Source organism: Artibeus jamaicensis, unplaced genomic scaffold (assembly GCF_021234435.1).
Source record: "Artibeus jamaicensis isolate MK-2021 breed Jamaican fruit bat unplaced genomic scaffold, CSHL_Jam_final scaffold_584, whole genome shotgun sequence".
Lineage (NCBI taxonomy): Eukaryota > Metazoa > Chordata > Mammalia > Chiroptera > Phyllostomidae > Artibeus > Artibeus jamaicensis.
This window is the reverse complement of record NW_026522048.1, coordinates 1,453,419-1,473,291: the sequence shown is the minus strand read 5'-3', so window position 1 is coordinate 1,473,291 and position 19,873 is coordinate 1,453,419. Positions and strand designations below refer to the sequence as shown.

At 37.9% G+C, this 19,873-nt stretch overlaps 1 long non-coding RNA gene across 1 annotated transcript; it reads left to right on the top strand.

Annotated features, from left to right (window-relative positions):
* Positions 1-241: 241 nt before the first annotated feature.
* Positions 242-18,872, top strand: LOC119043256 (uncharacterized). Its single transcript, XR_005081379.2, has 3 exons — positions 242-322; positions 11,307-11,357; positions 17,314-18,872. It is a non-coding gene; the product is annotated as an uncharacterized LOC119043256 (long non-coding RNA).
* The last annotated feature ends 1,001 nt before the right edge of the window (positions 18,873-19,873 follow it).

The following is a 19,873-nucleotide window of genomic DNA, read 5'->3' as shown; positions in this document are numbered from 1 at the left end:
TTTCTCCCTCCCTTCCCCTCTCTCTATAAATAAATAAATAAATAAATAAATAAATAAATAAATAAAATCTTTAAAAAATATAAATAAAAACTGGCATCCTCTTAAAGGATAAAGAACCTTCAATCATGTTTCAACAGAATATATATATTATATATAATTAATATGTTTATTTTATTTATATTGCACTTCACTTTATTGTGCTTCACAGGTGTTTCATTTTTTTACCAATTGAAGGCAAAGCCATCCACCAGCTAGAAGATTATAATTCACTTTATTGCAATATTCATTTTATTGTGATGGTCTGGAAACAAACTTCTCCAAGGTATGCCTCTGTGTTTATGTACATGTACAATATTTTTGTTTAGAAAACATCGGTATGCTTGAAATATATTAAATATCACTATTTGTATGATATTCATCTAGGAATAGTACATAGTAAACTAATGCAATAAAATCTATATAATCAGGAATGTATGGTTTATTTATTTTTATTTTTAAAGCATATTTTATGGATTATGCTATTACAGCTGTCCCAATTTTTCCCTCCCCTTTATTCCTCTATGCTCTGTAATCCCCTTCCCACCAGGTTCTCCCCCTGCCCCTTAGTTCATGTCCATGGGTCATGCATATAAGTTCTTTGGCTTCTCCATTTTCGATACTATTGTTAATCTCCCCCTGTCTATTTTGTATCTATCATTGATGCTTCTTAGTCCCTGTACCTTTCCCCCTATTCTCCCCATATTCTACCCTGCTGATAATCTTCCTTGTGATCACCATTTCTGTGATTCTGTTCCTGTTCTAGTTTGCTCAGTTTATTTTTGTTTTTGTTTTTTTAGATTCAGTTGTTAGTTGTGAGCTTGTTGTCATTTTACTGTTCATAGTTTTGATCTTCTTCTTTTTCTTAGATAAGTCCCTTTAACATTTCATATAATAATGGTTTGGTGATGATGAACTCCTTTAACTTGACCTTATCTGGAAAGCGCTTTCTCTGCCCTTCCATTATAAATGATAGCTTTGCTGGATAGAGTAATTTGGGGTGTAGGTCCTTGGCTTTCATTACTTTGAATACTTCTTTCCAGCCCCTTCTTGCTTGCAAGGTCTCTTTTGAGAAATCCACTGACAGTCTGATGGGAACTCCTTTGTAGGTAACTGCCTCCTTTTCTCTTGCTGCTTTTAAGATTCTTTCCTTCATCTTGGGTAATGTCATTATGATGTGCTTTGGTGTGTTCCTCCTTGGGTCCAACTTCTTTGGGACTCTCTGAGCTTCCTGGACTTCCTGGAAGTCTATTTCCCTTGCCAGATTGGGGAAGTTCTCTTTTACTATTTGTTCAAATAAGTTTTTCACTTGTTGCTCTTCCTCTTCTCCTTCTCCCTCTTATCCTCTGTAATTCGGATGTTAGATGTTTAAAGATGTCCTGAAGGTTCCTAAGCCTCTCCTCAAATTTTTGAATTCTTGTTTCTTCATTCCGTTCTGATTGGATGTTTATTTCTTCTTTCTCATCCAAATCATTGATTTGAGCCCTGGTTTCCTTCTCTTCACTGTTGGTTCCCTGTATATTTTCTTTTATTTCCCTTTGCATAGCCTTCATTTTCCCCTCTATTTTGCTTTCATACTCAACCTTTTCTGTGAGCATCCTGATCACCAGTGTTTTGAACTCTGCATCTGATATGTTGCCTATCTCTTCATCCTTTAGTTCTAGTTTTTGAATTCTGATCTGTTCTTTCCTTTGGGCCATCTTTCTCCGTCTCAGCACACCTGTTATGTTGTAAGGGGTGGAGTCTTAAGTATTTGCTAGGGTGTAGCAAACCACATCATTGCATTGTGGCACTCTATGTGGGGGAATAGTTGGAGAAGGAACAATGATGCTTGCTTGGTTCTCATCTGGCTTGCAGTCACTTCCCCAGCTACCCACAAGCAAATTGGGTTCTTCTGGTGCTGGTCTGGGGTAAGTGTGTTTGTGTAGGTTATAAAACCATGTAGATATCTCTGACAAACTCTTTTCTGTGAAGCTGAGAGTTTCTCCCACTGCTGCAACCCCTACAGGTTTTTATAGCCAAAGGTTTTGAGGCTTTCTTTTCCTTGGCTGGAACCTTGAGTTGCATAGTCTCTCTTGCTCCCAGATTGTTACTCCTGGTTTATCCGCTCATGAATGTGGGACCGCCTACTTTGCCAGCTGCTGTCTAGCCGCACATCCTCTCTACCCTGGCTACCTGTCTCCACGCCTCCTACCAGTCTGAATGAATGTTTCTTCTTTAATTCCTTGGTTGTTGTACTTCTATACAGTTGAATTTTCTGGCAGTTCTGGTTATTTTTGCTTTTAAATTTGTTGTCCTTCTTTTGATTGTGAGAAAACAAAGTATATCCACCTCTGCCTCCATCTTGGCCAGAAGTCTAGAAAATTATAGGTTTAATTCAGAGCACAAGATACTTTTAGTCATAAAAATAAATGAGATAACATAACCCATTTTAAAGAAAATATTGATTTAAATAAGCAAATAATGTTGATGTTTTATACAAGATAGAACTAGATTCAAATTTCTTATTTTTGTGGTAACCTCTAAGAAATCTTTCTGTAGTTTGATAATTGTTTCATCTTGCGCTTTTCTTCCTTCACATGTTATCTTGACTTATACCCTTCATATTTGTAATAAAGACACTTTGAACGGTTTACATTCTATCATCTTGATCAATAGATATCTTTACTTTTTTCTCATGAGTATATAATGGCATATCATCCCGCCATAATTTTTTTATTTCTAATTTAACCTTTACTGTATTTTTTCCCTTACCATTTTGTCTTCTTACATGCTCCTCCCCCCAGCAACCACCACATTGTTGTCCATGTTCATGAGTCCTTTTTCCTAAATCCCTGCACCCCTAACTTCCCACCTCCCACTAGCTGTCATCCTATTTTTCATCTATGAGTTTCTCCCCATTTTCCTTATTAGTTCAGTTTGTTCATTAGATTTCACATATGAGTGAAATCATATGGTGTTTGTCTTTCTATGGCTGGCTTATTTCACTTAGCATAATGTTTTCTAGGTCTATTCATACTGTCACAAAGGGTAAAACTTCTTTTTTATGAATGAGTAGTATTCCATTGTGTTAATGCCCCATAGTTGTTTTATCTACTCATCTACTGATGAGTATTTGGGTTACTTCCATAACTTGGTGATAGTAAATAACACTGAAATGGACATAGGGGTGGTTATATTCTTTTAAATTATTATTTTGCATTTCTTCGGATATATTCCTAGTAGTGGAATCACTGAGCAAAAGACAGACCCATTTTTAATCTTTAGCGGTATCTCCATACTGCTTTCTCCAGTTGCTGCACCAGTCTACATTCCCACCAACAGTGCAAAAGTGTTCCCCTTTCTCTACATCCTCACCAACACTTGTTGATTATTGATTTATTGATGATAGCCATTCTGACAAGTATAAGATGTTATCTCGCCCTGGCTGGTGTAGCTCAGTGGATTGAGCATGGGCTGCGAACCAAAGGGTCGAGGTTTGATTCTCAGTCAGAGCACATGCCTGGGTTGCAGGCCAGTTCCCAGCAGGGGACACACAAGTATCAACCATACATTGATATTTCTCTCCCTTTCTCCTTCCCTTCCCCTCCAAAGATAAACAAATGAATAAAATCTTTTAAAAAAGATGTTATCTCATTTTGATTTCAATATGCATTTTTGTGATGATTAGTGACATTGAACATCTTTTCATATGTCTATTGGCCATCAGTATGTCTTCTTTGGAGAAGTGTCTATTCAGGTCCTTGGCCCATTTTTTAATTGGCTTGTTTGTTTTTTTGGTGTTGAGTTTTGTAAGTTCTTTATGAATCTTGGACATTAATTCCTTATCAGATATATCAGCAAATATGTTCTCCCATTCTCCCAACACCATTTATTGAATATACTACCTTTAACCCATTTTATGTGCTTGCTTCCTCTGTTGAATATTAATTGACTATAAAGGTGTGGGTTTATTTTGGAGCTCTCTATTCTGTTCCATTAATCTATGTGTCTGTTTTTATGCCATTACCATACTGTTTTGATTACTGTGGCCTTATAGTACACTTTGATATTAGGTAGCATGATTCCTCCAACTTTGTAATTCTTTATCAGGATCACTGTTACTATGGGGGCCTTTTGTGGTTCCATACAAATTTTTGAAATATATGTTCTAGTTCTGTGAAATATGTCATTAGAATCTTGATAGGAATTGCATTGAATCTATAGACTGCTTTGAGTAATATGGACATTTTATTGGTGTTAATTCTTCCCATCCATGAACATGGTATGTGCTTCAATTGATTTGTGTCTTCTTCAATTCTTTCTTCAGTGTGTGATAATTTTCCATGTTCAGGTCTTTTACATCCTTGGTTCAGTTTATTCTCTGTGAAGTAATTGTGAAAGGGAAATTTTTAATTTTCCTTACTGTTAAGTTGTTATTGGCAAATAAAAATGCAACTGATTTCTGAAAATTAATTTTGTATCTTGCTACATTTTTGTATTCATTTATCAGTTTTAGTAGTTTTTTGGTGGAATATTTGGGGTTCTCAATGTAAAGTATCATGTCATCTGCAAATAAAGATAGTTTTATTCCTTTCTTTCCAATTTGAATATCTTTTATTTCTTCTTCTTGACTGATTGCTGTGGCTTGGACTTCAGGTACTATGTTGAATAAGAGAGGTGAAAGTAGACATCCCTGTCTTGTTTCCAATCTCTAGGAGGATGCTTGTAGATTTTTCCCATTGAGTATGGTGCTGGCAGTGGGTTTTTCATACATGGCTTTTATTATTTTTACGTATGTTCCTTCTATTTCCACTTTGCTCAGAGTTTTGATTATAAATAGGTGCTGGATTTTATCAAATGCTGTTTCTGCATGTATTGAAATGATCATGTGGTTTCTTTGCTTCATTTTGTTTATGTAGTAAAATACCTTTATTGATCTGTGCATGTTGTACAACCTTGCATTCCCAGAATAAATCCCACTTGGTCATGGTGTATGATCTTTTTGATGTAATTCTGTATTTGGGTTGCTAATATTTTGTTGAGGATTTTAGTGTTTATGTTCATCAGGGATATTGCCCTATCATTTTTTTCTTCGTAGTGTCTTTATCTGGTTTTGGAATTAAGATAATGCTGGCCTCATATAATAAGTTTGGGAACCTTCCCTTGTCTTGAATTTTTTGAAGTTTGAGAAGGAGAGGTGTTAGTTTTTCTCAAAATGTTTGGTAAAATTCACCTGCAAAGCCATCTGGTCCAGGGCTTTTGTTTGTTGAGAGTTGTTTGATTACTGCCTCAATTTCAGTAGGTGTAATCTGTTTATTCAGATTCTTTGACTTTTCCTGATTTAGTTTTGGGTGACTGTATGTTTCTAAGTATTTATCCATTTTGTACAGGTTGTCCAGTTTGTTAGCATATAGTTGTGCATAATATTTTCTTACAATTCTTTGTATTTCTTTGGTGTCAGTTGTTATTTCTCCTCTTTGATTTCTGATTTTATTTATTCAGGTTTTTTTTCTTGATGAGTCCAATTAAAAGTTGGTCAATCTTTTTTATCTTTTCAAAGAACCAGCTGTTGGATTTGTTAATCTTTTGTATTGTTATTTTAGACTCTATTTAATTGGTTTCTGCTCTGATCTTTATTATTTCCTTCCCTCTACTCACTTTGTGATTTTTTTTGGGGGGGGGTACTTTTTCAGGTCCCATAAATTGGAAGTTATATTGCTTTTGAGCTTTATCTTCTTTTCAAGATAGGCCTATAATACTATGAATTTCCCTCTTAGGACTGCTTTCTCAGTTTCCCATGGATTTTGTAGTGTTGTGTCCTCATTATCATTTTTTCAAGGTATCTTTGGATTTATTCCTTGATCTTGTTGTCGACCCATTCATTGTTTTAAAACATGTTATTTAGCTTTCATGTCTTTGTGTGTTTTTCAGTGTTCTTCTTGTGGTTGATTTCTAGTTTTATATATTGTAATCAGAGATGATGCTTGATATGATTTCAATCTTCTTACATTTACTGAGACTTGTTCTGTGTCCTAACATGTGGTTTATCCTAGAAAACATTTCCTCTGGACTTGAAAATTATGTATATTCACTTCTTTGGGATGAAATGCTCTGAAGATATCAATTAAATCTATTTGATCTAGTGTGTTGTTTCAGTTGTCTGTCTCGTTTTCTGTCTGGAATATCTGTCCAACGAAGTCAATGGGGTGTTGAAGTCATTGACTATGACTGCATTTCCATTGCTCTCTTTTTATGTCCAACTTCTGCTTCACATATTTTGGTGCTTCTATGTTGGGTGTGTAAATATTTACTAGGATTGTAACCTCTTATTGATTATTCCATTTATCATTAAGTAGTGTCCTTCTTTTTCTGTTATGATAGCCTTGGTATTAAAGTCTATTTTGTCAGATATAGGTACTGCTACCCCAGCCTTTTCTTTTTTTTCCATTAGCATGAAATATCTTTTTCTTACCCTTGAATTTAGTCTGTGTGTATCTTTCAATTTGAGGTGAGTCTCTTGGAGGTAGTGTATATATGGGTCTTGTTTTTGTATCTATTCAGCCACCTTATGTCTTTTGGTTGGAGCATTTAAGCCATTTACATTTAAGGTGATTATTGATAGATATGCATGTAGTATCATTTTGTTGTTAGATTATTTTTCTCTGTTTTTTTAAATTTCATTGATTATGCCATTACAGTTGTTCTATTCCCCCCTTCATTCCCCTCCACCCTGCACATCCCCTTCCCCACCATTCCCCCCTTTAGTTTATGACCATATGTCTCAAGTTCTTTAGATTCTATATTTCCCATACTATTCTTGCCCCCCCCATCTATTTTCTACCTACCGTCTATGCTACTTATTTTCTGTACCTTCTCCCCCCTTGTCCTTCTCCCACTCCCCTGTTGCTAACCCTCCATGAGAGCTTCATTTCTATGGTTCTTCTCCTGATCTAGCTGTCCACTTAGTTTGCTTTTGTTTTAGGTGTGGTTGTTGATAACTGTGAGTTTGCTGTCCTTTCACTGTTCATCTTTTTTATCTTCTTTTTCTTAGGTAAGTCCCTTTAACATTTCATATAATAAGGGCTTGGTGATGATGAACTCCTTGAACTTGACCTTATCTGAGAAGCACTTTATCTGTCCTTCCATTCTAAATGAAACTTTTGCTGGATGGAGCAATCTTGGTTGTAGGTCTTTGGATTTCATGACTTGGAATACCTCTTTCCAGCCCTTTCTTGCCTGTAAGGTCTCTTTTGAGAAATCCTCTGACAGTCTGATGGGAACTCCTTTGTAAGTGACAGTCCCCTTATCTCTTGATGCTTCTAGGATTCTCTCCTTCATTTTAATCTTGGCTAATGTATTTATGATGTTCCTTGGTGTATTTCTTCTTGGGTCTAACTTCTTTGGGACTCTCTGAGCTTCCTGGATTTCCTGGAAGTCTATTTCCTTTGCCAGATTAGGGAAATTCTTCTTTATTATTTGTTCAAATAAGTTTTCCACTCGTGGCTGTTCCTTTCCCCCTTCTGGTACCCCTATAATTTGGATGTTGGAGCATTTAAAGATGTTCTGGAGGTTCCTAACTCTCTCCTCATTTTTTTGAATTCTTGTTTCTTCATATTTTCCTGTTTGGCCATTTTTTCTTCCTTCTGGTTCACTCCCTTGATTTGAGTCCCAGTTTCCTTTCCATCACTATTGGTTTCCTGTGCAATTCCCTTCATTTCAATTAGTTTAGCCTTCATATATTCCTCTAATTTGTGACTAAAATCAACCAGTTCTGTGACCATCCTGATCGCCAGTGTTTTGAACTGTGCATCTGAAAGTTTGGCTATTTCTCCGTCACTTAGATTTATGGGCTCTGGGGCTTTGAGATCTTCTTGAGCCATTTTTGGTCTGTTCGTGCCCGTTAATTATGAGGAGCAGAGCCTTAAGTGTTCACCAGGGTGGGGCCGCCCAGGTCGCTGATTTGTGATGCTGTATGTGGGGGTGGGGTCAGAGCAGGGAAATGGTGGCCCCCTCTGCTGCCTCTTGCTGCTGGGGCCTGCTTGGTCCCATCTCACCTCCCACTCCCTCGCTGGTCTATCTGCGCACGAACGTGTACCACATTCAACCCGCCACCCTGCGCCCTTGCTGGGTCTGCAGGTCATTGGGTTGCTCACTGTGTCCACCAGTTGCAACCCTACGCCTGGGATCCGCTCACCTGAGTCCATCTGACTGAGTTTTCTTGTGCACCCCCGCTCCGCCAGCTGCTGGCTTCGCCCCTCTTACCAGTCAGGCTGAAGAATTTGTTGTTATCAGACTTCTGAAAAGTTCAATTTTCTGTGTTCTGGCTGTGTTTTCTATTGCTAATATTTATGTTGTCTCTAAACTTGGTTGTGTGAGAAAGCACGGCATCTCCACCTATGCCTCCATCTTGGCGGAAGTCTTATAACTGGAAGTCTGCACTTTTGACCCACTTCAACACCACCATCCCACCACCCCTCCCTTCAACAATGTTCTCTATTTTTCTCTGTTTTTTTCTTCATCTTTGTTTTAAAGCAAACCCCTTAACATTTCTTACAGTGCTGGTTTGGTGTTAACAAAATCCTTTTGCTTTTTCTTGTCATAGAAGCTCCTTATTTCTTCTTCCATTTTAAATGATAGCCTTACTGGGAAAAGTAGCCTTGGTGTGGGTCCTTGATTTTCATCAACTTGAATAGTACACGCTACTCCTTTCTGGCTTAAAATTTTTCAGTTGATGAAAAGATAACAGTCTAATTGATGCTCCCTTTTATGTAACTACTTGTTATTCTCTTGTGGCTTTTAGGATTCTCTCCTTGTCTTTAAACCTTGTCACTTTCATTATGATGTGTCCGGGTGTAGGCTTCGGTAGGTCCAACTTGCTTGGGACTCTCTGAGCTTCCTGGAACTATGTGTCTTTTTTCACCAGATTAGGGAAGTTTTCAGTCATTATATCTTCAAATAGGTTCTCAATACCTTTCTCACTATTTTTTCCTTCTGGTATGCTCATGACGTGGATGTTTTTATGCTTCATGTTTTCCAAAATGTTACTTAAACTCTCCTCATTTTTTTGAATTCTGTTTTGTTTTTGCTGCTCTCCTTTGGTGTTTTTTTATACGTGTTTGCCAAATTAGTGATAGAGTCTTCTGGTTCATCTATCCTGCTGTTTAATCCTTCTAGTGTATTATTTATTTCAGATATTACATTATTTCTGAGTTGTCCTTTTTTATGGTATGTATGGTTTTTTTCCTGATGTTGATTACCTTTATAATTATAATTCTACACACTCTCTCTGATAAATTGCTTACCTCCATTTCATCTAGTTCTGGAGAATTTTCTTTTTTTAAATTAATTTTTTAAAAGATTTTATTTATTTATCTTTAGAGGGGAAAGGAAGGAGAGAAGGAGAGAAATATCAATGTATGATTGCTTCTCATGAGTCCCTTGCTGGGAACTGGCCTGCAACCCAGGCATGTGTCCTGACTGGGAATGGAAAAGCTATTGTGTGGTTCACAGGCCCATGCTCAATCCACTGAGCTACACCAGCCAGGGCCTAGTTCTGGAGAATTTTCTTATTATTCATTTGGCATCTGTTTCTTTGTCTTCCTATTCTGGCTGCTTCTTTGTATTTTCCATCTTAGTTGTTAAACTGATTAGTGATATAGCCTCAAGTTGCAGTAGCAGCTGGCTTATGCTCCACAAGTTGGCCACAGTAATTCCTGTGTGGGGGCACTCTTGCTTCCTCTCAGGCTGATGCCACTTGAAGAAGAGTGCTCTGCTGAGAGAGATAACTTCTGCAGTATGGAGAATAACTCAGCACATGGTCTTGACAGGTAGTCCTTCAGCTTTCTTCCTAGAACCATCAACCCTGGGCTTTCCATGAACCTCTCTAGTCCACCCTGCCTTACTTCGCCAGATCCCAGGATAAGAGGCTGCAAATAAAATTTCACGTTTCATCATTTTATGAGGCACTTTTTCTACAGCCATCTCTCCAGGGCAGACAGAAACCCTGCTGCTTTTCACAACTGGATGTTATCTGGGTTTGTTTCTGGCTCTGGTGCTATATGCTGGAGAGCCCAGCTTGGAGTTTAGAACCCACAGTTCTTGAGAGGAACCACCAAGCTGCTGAAATATTCCTCCAGCACTTCAGCTGCTGCCTGTGGGTGCCCAGCCAGGCCTCTCTCACCTCCTCTGCACTTCCTACCAGTCTCATTGTGGTGATGTGGTTCTTCTCTCTGTCCTTAGTTATAAGACTTTTCTCCAGCTAGTGTTCAGGTAGTTATTAAAGATGATTTCTGTACAATTTAGTTGCAATTCTAGTCCTAGAAGGAGGTTAGTGTAGCTTCCAATTACTCTTCTGCCCTCTTGGATACTTTCAATAGATATCTTTAGATTGATATCATTTTCCAAAGGCTATGTAAGTTGTTATGTCATTAAAATTCCTTTTGACTTTTAGAGATGATTTTTCTAACTACAAAATATTTTTAAATTTTTCAACTACTTCAGGGTAAACTAAATTAACAGTAATTGTAAAAAGGAAAATGGGTAGATATTAAACTTCTGCTAATGAGTATTTGAAAGTGAGGGGTGAAGGCAGAACTGGAAATGGTCATCAGAGGAAAGGGATAATTAAAACCACTCTGATTAAAGTCAATGTGTTGAAATAATTCAACTAAATCAGAATGTTCATTCACACCCTGAGAATAAATTGCCATTCTGTTCTGTTGGAATTTTCAATTTTGAGAACTGCAAATTTACTAAAGTAGTAGAACCATCCAAAACTAGCTTATAAAATGCTTGCAATAAGCAACATCTCTAAATCATGATCAAATGGCATTTTGTATAGATATTCTGTGACAAAATAGCTTTACATAGGTTAAAGTACAATTAAGAAAATGTCTTCTATTTCTTCAGGGTTTTGTTACCAAATTTAACATTGTATACTGAGCTGATCTAAACCAAAAATAATGTATTTCTATGTCTGGAGAGAATATCCAGCCTCTGTACTTGAGAACCAAGGGAGCTTGTCCTAAAAAATACGTGATTTTTTGACCCAGTGAAACATTGCTAATGCCTTGGTTTATCACCATCCTTATAACTTATCTCAGCAAATGAATTGAATGCTTTTTGTGTATAAAACAATTTATTAAATGCCTTTAGTGTAATAAACCATGTATAGTTATGATTAAATAGCACAAATAATTGTTTAACAAAAGAAACAAGAAAAAACTCTTGTACAAGAGGATACACTAGTAAGATCAATAACAATTAATTTCTTTCCTGACTTTTCATAGGATGAAGAGAAACAGGAAGAAGTTAAGTGGTATTAAAGAGAAGGCCCTGAGGTTTGAGATGGTCTCATTGTCAAGGATGAAATAACACTTATCTGTGCCCTCTCTTTCAGATCCAGTGGTGGGTGAATCAAATGCAGGTTTACAACATGGCTCATTTGGCTTACAGTAATGGTGAAAGTGAAGGTTGACTTTTCTTATGGGAACTGAAGCCACAATCTTGTCCTCCCTAGTATTAATTCTAATAGAGCTAAAGAACAATACAAATAAGTAGTGATTTTTTAGAAATCATCTTTAAATTTAACACTTTGACAGACAAATTAGTGTAATCCTCTTCCTCCTAACAATTATACCTAAGTGTTTCAATTGGAAGGATCTGTTAGAAAATTATTTGTGTTGTTTTTTCATTTCTATGGTTCAAGGTAAATCCCAGCAGGATTACAAACCACAGGAATTTTCAAACTTACTAGCTTTACATCTTATAAGTTACCCCAAGAGGAGGTGAGAATCCACTCTGAGTGAGAAATTCTCATTCTGTTCTGGCCCTGAAGAAGGTCTAAAAGCAGTGAATCAAATTCTCTGGACCTTGTTGGGACTGAGTCTACTAAGGGAAGCTTCTTTATAAACAACAGTGGGATTAGCACCCCAACAATAAAATCTTTGGTTTGTTATTTCTTCACAGATATTATGGAGTTAGATAGTGTGACAGCTCATGAACAGGCAGGATCTTTTTCCCTTCCCCTTGAATTGAGTTGTTCCAGACACGTTTTGACAATAGAATGTGGTCAAAGTGATGCTCTGTAACGATATTTCTTGGAGTCCTATGAGAAGCCCAAGTGACATGGAGAGGCCACGTGAAGGAGAACCCAGGGGCTCCAGTCAACAGCCCTGACTGACCTTCCAGCAACATGTGAGTGGGGCATTTTGGACTCTGTCCCAGTCTGGCCTGGAGCTGTGCATCCCTAGCCAATGGCATGTGAAGCAGAATTGCCTGGCTGAGCACAGTCAACTTCTAGTATCTTTAGAAATAAAATTAGATAGTGGTTGCTCTATACCACTAAGTTTTGGGGTGGTTTGTTACATACTGAAACCTACACAGACATTAATACTCTCTGTAAGTTGGCTCTGAGGCCAATGGCACTTATTTAAAAGATGTCTAGTTGGAGAATATCTACATTTTTTGAAGTATTTTTTCTTAAATGCAATTGTTTTGAGTGGGTAAGAATCAAAGTTGGGGTCATGGTGGCAAAAGCATGGTGACCAGACCATTGAATCACTAAACAAGTGGTGAAGCTAGGAGTTGTGAAGACAGTGATCAGTGTTAGGGAAGAGGTGTCTTTGTCAAGGGAGGGCTGTCTCAGGACCACCTGGCCACTGTGACATACCAGTGCCCCAAGGGGAACCTCTTAGACTTCAAAACTCTACCCAGATTATTTTAGTTGCACAAGAGAACCTTCATCTTTTTATTATTTTCATATTGAGTTAGATGCTCTTTTACATAAATATAATTTTCTTTAGCATCTTTTGATTTTTTTGAACTGTGAAATTTAGGAGGAAATTAAAAGCATGAAGACTTGCATAGCACAATGATGAATTGTACAAGTTTGAAATAAAACTTTATCTAATTCTGCACAAGATCTGTTTTTATTTTCCCAGAAGCATAAGGCCTCACAAGCTCATACTACTCACTTTCACATTTGTGAATACCATCTCATTGTCTTCGTGAGATGATTTTGTTTTTCAGCAGTTTGATGGGCCAGTAGAAATGCATTTGCCAATGGCCTGGGTCAGGTGCCAGCTGCTTTTGGGCTTCTCTGATTGCCATGTCCCTTCTGGAGAGGACACATTGCCAAGGGAGTAGCAAGAGTCAGAACTGAGTTAAGGTCAGGAGACAATAGACATAGCATCAAAACTAGTAGAAATTAGCAGAGTTTGCTGTGGGATATGGGCATTAAGTACAAGGTTGAGAATTTGACCAGAACCAGGCTGATATAGAATGTTAGGGCCTTCAGTTCTGTCATTTACCCTAGGGCAAATGGATACATTCTGAGAGAAAGAATTGGCTACAAAGTGGGTGAGGTTATTTGTGAGCCCACTTCAAAGTAAAAGGCCAGATTTGATTAAGGGTGCTGGCTTTCGGTACGGCACGTTGAGCCAATACTGGTGCTATAGTACTAGGTGAATAAAGAATAGGTAATACAAGGAGCTGTTAATTGTCAAGCCCATGGAAGCAGGCAGAGATAAAGAATGCAACGAATAAGGGTGACGAGTCAACAGAGGAATTTCCAGTTTGGAAGCAGAGCTTGTAAAGATTCCTGGATGCAAATTGGTACAAATGGTGGGAAATTTTAAAATGTTATCTGCAGTCAAATGTGTAGGAAGGGAGGGAACAATAAGCAACAGGAAGATCACTGGATTAAGGGTTATGAGGCCTGCACTAAAGACCTAACTTAGAAGCTAACTAGCTGAGTGATTTTTAGTAAGTCATTTCACGCTAAGAAATAAATGGCAAAATGACAGGATTGGTACAATCAAGGGGTTATATGGTACCAAAAATTCACTTTGAGTGTCCACTTGCTACTAGAATATGTACTTTGTTCTTCAGGGGTAAGCAGATGACTGGACTCTGTATTCACTTCTAAGCAGAGTCCCATCTTTGCTGTCATTGGAATTTTCCTATATTTAAGATCTCATTTAGCTGTGACTCTATATGTTTCTTTCATTTCAGCTTTGAATTTATGAGTCAGAGTTTATTTTCATGGTTCGGTTGGCTGTTGACCTTCAGTCACTAAGAAACTTTTAGAAAACTGGTTTTGGTGGTATTGACATTAAAAATATGGAAGCAACTCTTGTTCTCACTCTGGACCCAGTGTGGGGAAGAACCTGGGAGAAGAGTACTGTTTTTTCTTTTAAATCATCCTTTATGCATGTAAATGAAGGAGGGATGCTATGAATGTGAGTCATAGGTGGGGGTCTGCAGAGATGGGGGTTTGGGTCAGAGAGAGTAGACCTCAACTCTGTCTCTTGACACTTAGAGTGAAGAGACTTGTTGGAGGCTGAAGGACTGTTAATTTTTTGCTAAAAAAGTACAAATATTTATAGGACAGAGGCCTTGGTATGTCAGAGTTTTTGAGGAGTTTCCTAAAACAGGCATGGAACATGGAGGGCAGTTGTCTTATGTGGACTAAGAAATGCATCATCCTTCCTAAGTCATAGCATTTGTCTTCACAGTTATGTGTTCTCTGAGAGGCCAAAATACTTTGCCTTTCCCCTCCAGATGCTGCATAAGAGTGTTCTGGGATGCATATCATAATACAATAGTGGAGTCCAAGTTTTCTCTTCCTATTCATGGAGAGGAAAGAAAAATAGGCTCTGGAAACACAATAACTTTGCTTTTTTAGTTAACAAATATACCATTCATTTTATCACTATTTATTTCTGACTAAATTACTAAGAATCATCCTAATCCCCAACGCCATTATGACAACTCCAGTTAAAGGTAGCTACTTTGTACCAGGCACTGTGCGGGGTAAAACATACTGTAATCACTGAATTCTCCCAAGTATGCTATAAGATTGGTATTTATCCTTATTTCATATTTGAGAATTATTTAGGCTGAAGAGGAAATGCAAAATACTTAACAATCAGTCCCATAAAGTCAGGTTGAAAGTTAGCTCTTATCTTCCCCCTAATCTTTTCCTGGCTCATATGAATTCTTTCTAGGAGTCTCAGTTTAAACAGTACTTCCCCAAAGAGTTGTCTGTCCCCTAAGGGGACAGATAGTCCGCTGTGCCTTCCTAACACTGTCTCTGAAGTTCATCACAGTGTCATTCCCGCTACAGCCCCGTTCTCTTAGCCTGCCTCTCCTTGAGAAAGCCATGAACAGAGGGCTTCTCTTGTGTGGGACATCTAACAGCTACCAGCAAGATGAGTTAAATTTTGTATTATAATTACAAGTACAATCATATATATACATATACATACACATACACACATACTTTCAATTATGTTGGCACCAAGTATGTTTTATCATGGGTGAATGATAGAACAGGGTGAACCCAATATGTCAAGTGTGTATTTGTGCCAAGTGAACATCAAATAGTATCACTGTGTGCCATGTCAAGCAAAAATTTATAGGGCTCATGCAGGGAACACACATGATGTAGCACATTTTGTTCTAGAACTGGAGCCTGTGTGGATCACTATTGGTTTCAACAAAATGTCTTTCAGGATACTCATTTAATGATGCTAATCTGAATGTTATTGATGTTGAAGTTCTGCTTGCATTTACTTTGTAATTTTGATATGTTTTTTATAACTGCATGAGGTAGATGTATAATGTACTCATATCTAGTGTATGTTTCTATATTTTTATGTAACATTGTAATACATATAATTTGAGTCAACACTGGGAGTCTGGAAGAACTCGATTTTTTTTTTCCTGTTAAAAGAAGACCTTTATATGGCTCGAGTATGAAAAACACTGGAGGAGACAGTGGCTTCCATGAAGGCAGGACTGTGTTTTTCTTGTTCACATCTGCATCTTCATACCTAGCAGTTTGCTCACTGCCAAGCACACAGTATGTTCCCAATAAATATTTGGTGATTAAGTGGGTGACTAAATCTTTCATCGTACTGATAGCCCCGTTCCCTAATTTGTTCTCTATGTGAGCATTGAATTATCTGACTTCTTTGCTCTTCCTGCTGGCTTAATGCTATGCCCTGTGTTTCATGTTTGTGGCAGGACCTGTGATAATCCCACATTGTTGTTAGTCTTTCTGGACCAGTCTTATAGAGGTAACTCCTAACAAACAGAAACATGTTGCTTTACAATACGAATCATCTCCTTTTCATACCAAACATTTTTTAATCCTCACCCAAGGGTTTGTTTATTGATTTCAGAGAGAAAGGAAAGGGGAGTGAGAGAGGCAGAGAGAGACAGAGAGATGAGAGAGAAACATCAATGGCTTCCTCCCACATGTGCCTTGACTGGGGGATCAAACCCACAACCTACGTATGTTCCCTGACCTGGGATTGAACCTACAACCTTTTTGTGTATGGGACAAGCTCCAACCAACTGAGACACCCGGCCAGGGCTCATACCAAACATTTTTAGAGCACTTTGTAATATAACCCAAATTTCCAGAAACTTTCAGGAGCATACTTTAGCATGAACATACTTAGAATATTGTATCTGATAAAAACAGAGGTAATACCAAAGGATATTTCTTTAACACCGAAGTCATAGATAAAACAAAGTAGTCTTAATGTGTTTTAAATGCATTAATATTGAGATATATTTCAAAAATATTTTATTAGGAAATAAAATGTTAAGAGAGATGTAATAAAAATATTTTCTCTTCTACTAAATTGCGAAAATAACTTGCATTAAAATAATTGAATATCTTGTGTTTTTATAGAGATAGAGAATGTCGAGACAAAAATTCAATGAATTTGGATTAAATATTGTATGCCACTTATTGCTAGGCACTTACTTCCTTTGAGTCCTTTATTTAATTCCCACAGGATTATTGTAAGGTAGCATACATATGAAAGTTTTTTCTTAAATGGAAAAAATGTATTTATTACCTGAGTCTTGAAAATAATTGGTTTAAGTCACTTGAATAGCTAGCTGGTAACCAGACCAGCTACTAACTGGTTCCTTTCAAAGTAACCATTTGAATTACCTTCCTATTATGTTCAAATAGATTTAATAATTCTAACAAGCCTGAATGACAGTCACAGAGGTGGCCAGAAGGTATAGTGTACTGTGGTGCCCACATGACTGGGCTTTACCATTAGTTGGGGTATTGCATGTACAGTTGTGCCCTTGCCCGTTTGGTATCCATTAAAGTTGGTTTGAAATTAATACCACTGTATGGCGTTATCTAGGTTATGAATATATTAAAAATACAGATTAAAGTCTCAGTGAAATAATATCACAGAACCTAATAGCATATATACAGAATTTTTCTAAAGTGTGTTATTTCTTGTGTTTTTTTTTCCCTAGTGAATTGGGTTTGTGACAGATGGGAGATGATATGGGTCATCTGGAGGTGGGAGGCTGCCATTACAACAAACACGTGTTCAGGGTGTTGTCTTCCCCCCTCCTTCTCCTCGTAGTAGAGAAATCAGCTCAAAGGAAATATGTCAAAAGAAATTCAGGAACAATGGAGTTCATCACGTATTTTTATGTGGTGCTTCACATACTACCTACATCACAGCTGTGGGGCGGTGAGACCAACAGGGTCTTCTGCCAAAGTCAAGAGAACTGTGCTCCAGACCACTCTGCCGTTTCCCACCGGAGATCTGTGGCTATGGGCTTTTCTGTGCCTCAGTGTCCTTGACTGTGCTTTCAGGGTTCACTGAGGAAACGTATATGAACTCTATAACGCAATGTACAACTGTCAAAGTTAAAGGATTTTATTGAAATGGTAGTCCCTAGAATGTATTCTATGTTGGTAAAGTATAGTTTAGAAATCAAAGAGAACGTAGGATTGAGCATTTCTTGAATTTATTTGCCCCGGGGAACATTTTTATTTATTAAAATTCAGTATAATTATGTCCAACTGAGACTGCCTATCAGCATCACTTGCAAGGGCATGGCAGGGCTTGTCTGGACTCTTTCCGATCCTCCAAGAGCAAAATGGCTAGTGCAGAGCTTAGGGCCCGCGAGTCTCATCTCCCCGTTTAATATGTGCTCTAATTATGAACATCTGCTTCAAAGCAGAGGATTTTCAAAACTTTGCATAGGAAAGAATTACCCGGGGAGCATATTAAATATTCAGATTCCTAGGTTTGACCAAGAAAACTTCTAAGTAGATCTGAAGTGGTGGTTCAGGAACCTGCATTTTTACAGAGCGCTCCAGGGGATTCTGAGGATCCGTTTGTGGCCCTAATACTGAGAAACACGGGTTTATAGTTCTCACCTCTGGTTGCATGGCAGATTCATTCAGGAAACATTTATAATGTACTGATACTCAGGCATTACACACAGAGAGTCTGATGTAATCGGCACAGTGGAATAATGCCTGTGCATCACCAGGTAAATGTGCTATTTTGCCAGGGCTGAGAACCACTGACTGATCCAGGGGTCCCAAACTTGCAAAGTGGTAAGGCTCACATAGGCATGCTTGATAAAACTGCAGACTGGTAGGCTGGACCCTGGAGAGTGGTTGAGAGGGTCTAGGTTGAGGTGTGGGAATCCATGTTTTTAATAAGCTGGTGAGCTGATCATCATCATTAGTGAGTTTGAGATAAAACATTATTATGAATAAGTTTATCAGATATTTCACTATCATAGTATAAAGTGGAACAGAGGTGCCTGGGGTGACAAGACCTGGGTTATGGGACATTTAATAAGACAGAAAGCAAGACCAGAGCACTGACAGGAATGACAAGGTCACAAGCAGTGAGCACGGGGGAGTGTTCCCCCCAGGGGGGAGTGTGTCAGGGGCTGGGGGACTGAAGACTGTAAAAGGAAGACCAAACAAGAACTAAGAGAAAGTCCTACACAGATTTTTCTATTTTGACATTTTGGCGTAGCCCGGGGGCCTCAATGGAAAGATTTTTTTAATTTTGCTGAGTAATACAGAATTTATGATATAATCAAACAGTTTTTAAAAGTATGTGATTTGTAATTAAAAAATTAAAATCATTAAAAAGTTAAAGTGTTGTGTATAGTGTGCCTTTTTCTTGAGAATCCATAGTTTCCCTCAGGTTTTAAATGGTTAACGTTTATGGATGTGGGTTTAATGTAGAACTCGGTGGCTCTCTAATTTTCACTGTGATGAGAATTAACATTTATTTGTGTGTATGCACCATTTGCCATGCTTTATTACATGTTCACTATGTTTTTGCATTTTTTAACCTGTTATCGTAAATTCAGTGCAATAATCAGAGAGCAATGGGCCTCTGTCTGCGTAGCTCCACAACCGTGTTGAAATGCCCATAGTCCCTCTCTATCTTGGTACAGTTAAAGTCAAATATCTAATTTTTAGGAACATTTCACTAGATTGATGCCAAACACATTTGTTTAAAAAGACTTTAAGTGCTGAGCATTCTCAGAGGAATTAATCAAGTTACATTTATCTGATATGGGGTTATTTATGATAAATTTGAGTTTGCAAAGTAATAAAATGTATAACAAAGTACAAAATGGTTAAATCAGAGATTCAGTTGTAAGATGTTTCAAGTGTTCTCTCTCAACTTTGAATGACCCCGCTGATTTGGCCATGTCAGTCTACTGTCAGAGAACACCTCCAACGCAAGCAGCCCTTCCCTGGCTTCTCCTCCCTCACAGTCTTTACCCACAGGCTGCCAACTCCCCCCTCCTCAGCCCCCTTTTTCCTCACCTTCCCTTGGCTCCTAAATTTATTTGCTGACCAGCTAGTAGCTAGAAGTGATAAACAGTGGTGGCAAGGAAAATGATTGCAAATTCCATGAAGAATACATCTTAATAAACAGAACTGATGGTTAAGTAAATATAGGCCATTTTAATAAATGTTATGTATTTAATGTCAAGCATTTACTGGGAGTCCAGGGAGAAGGGAGTGCTGAATTGAAGGTTT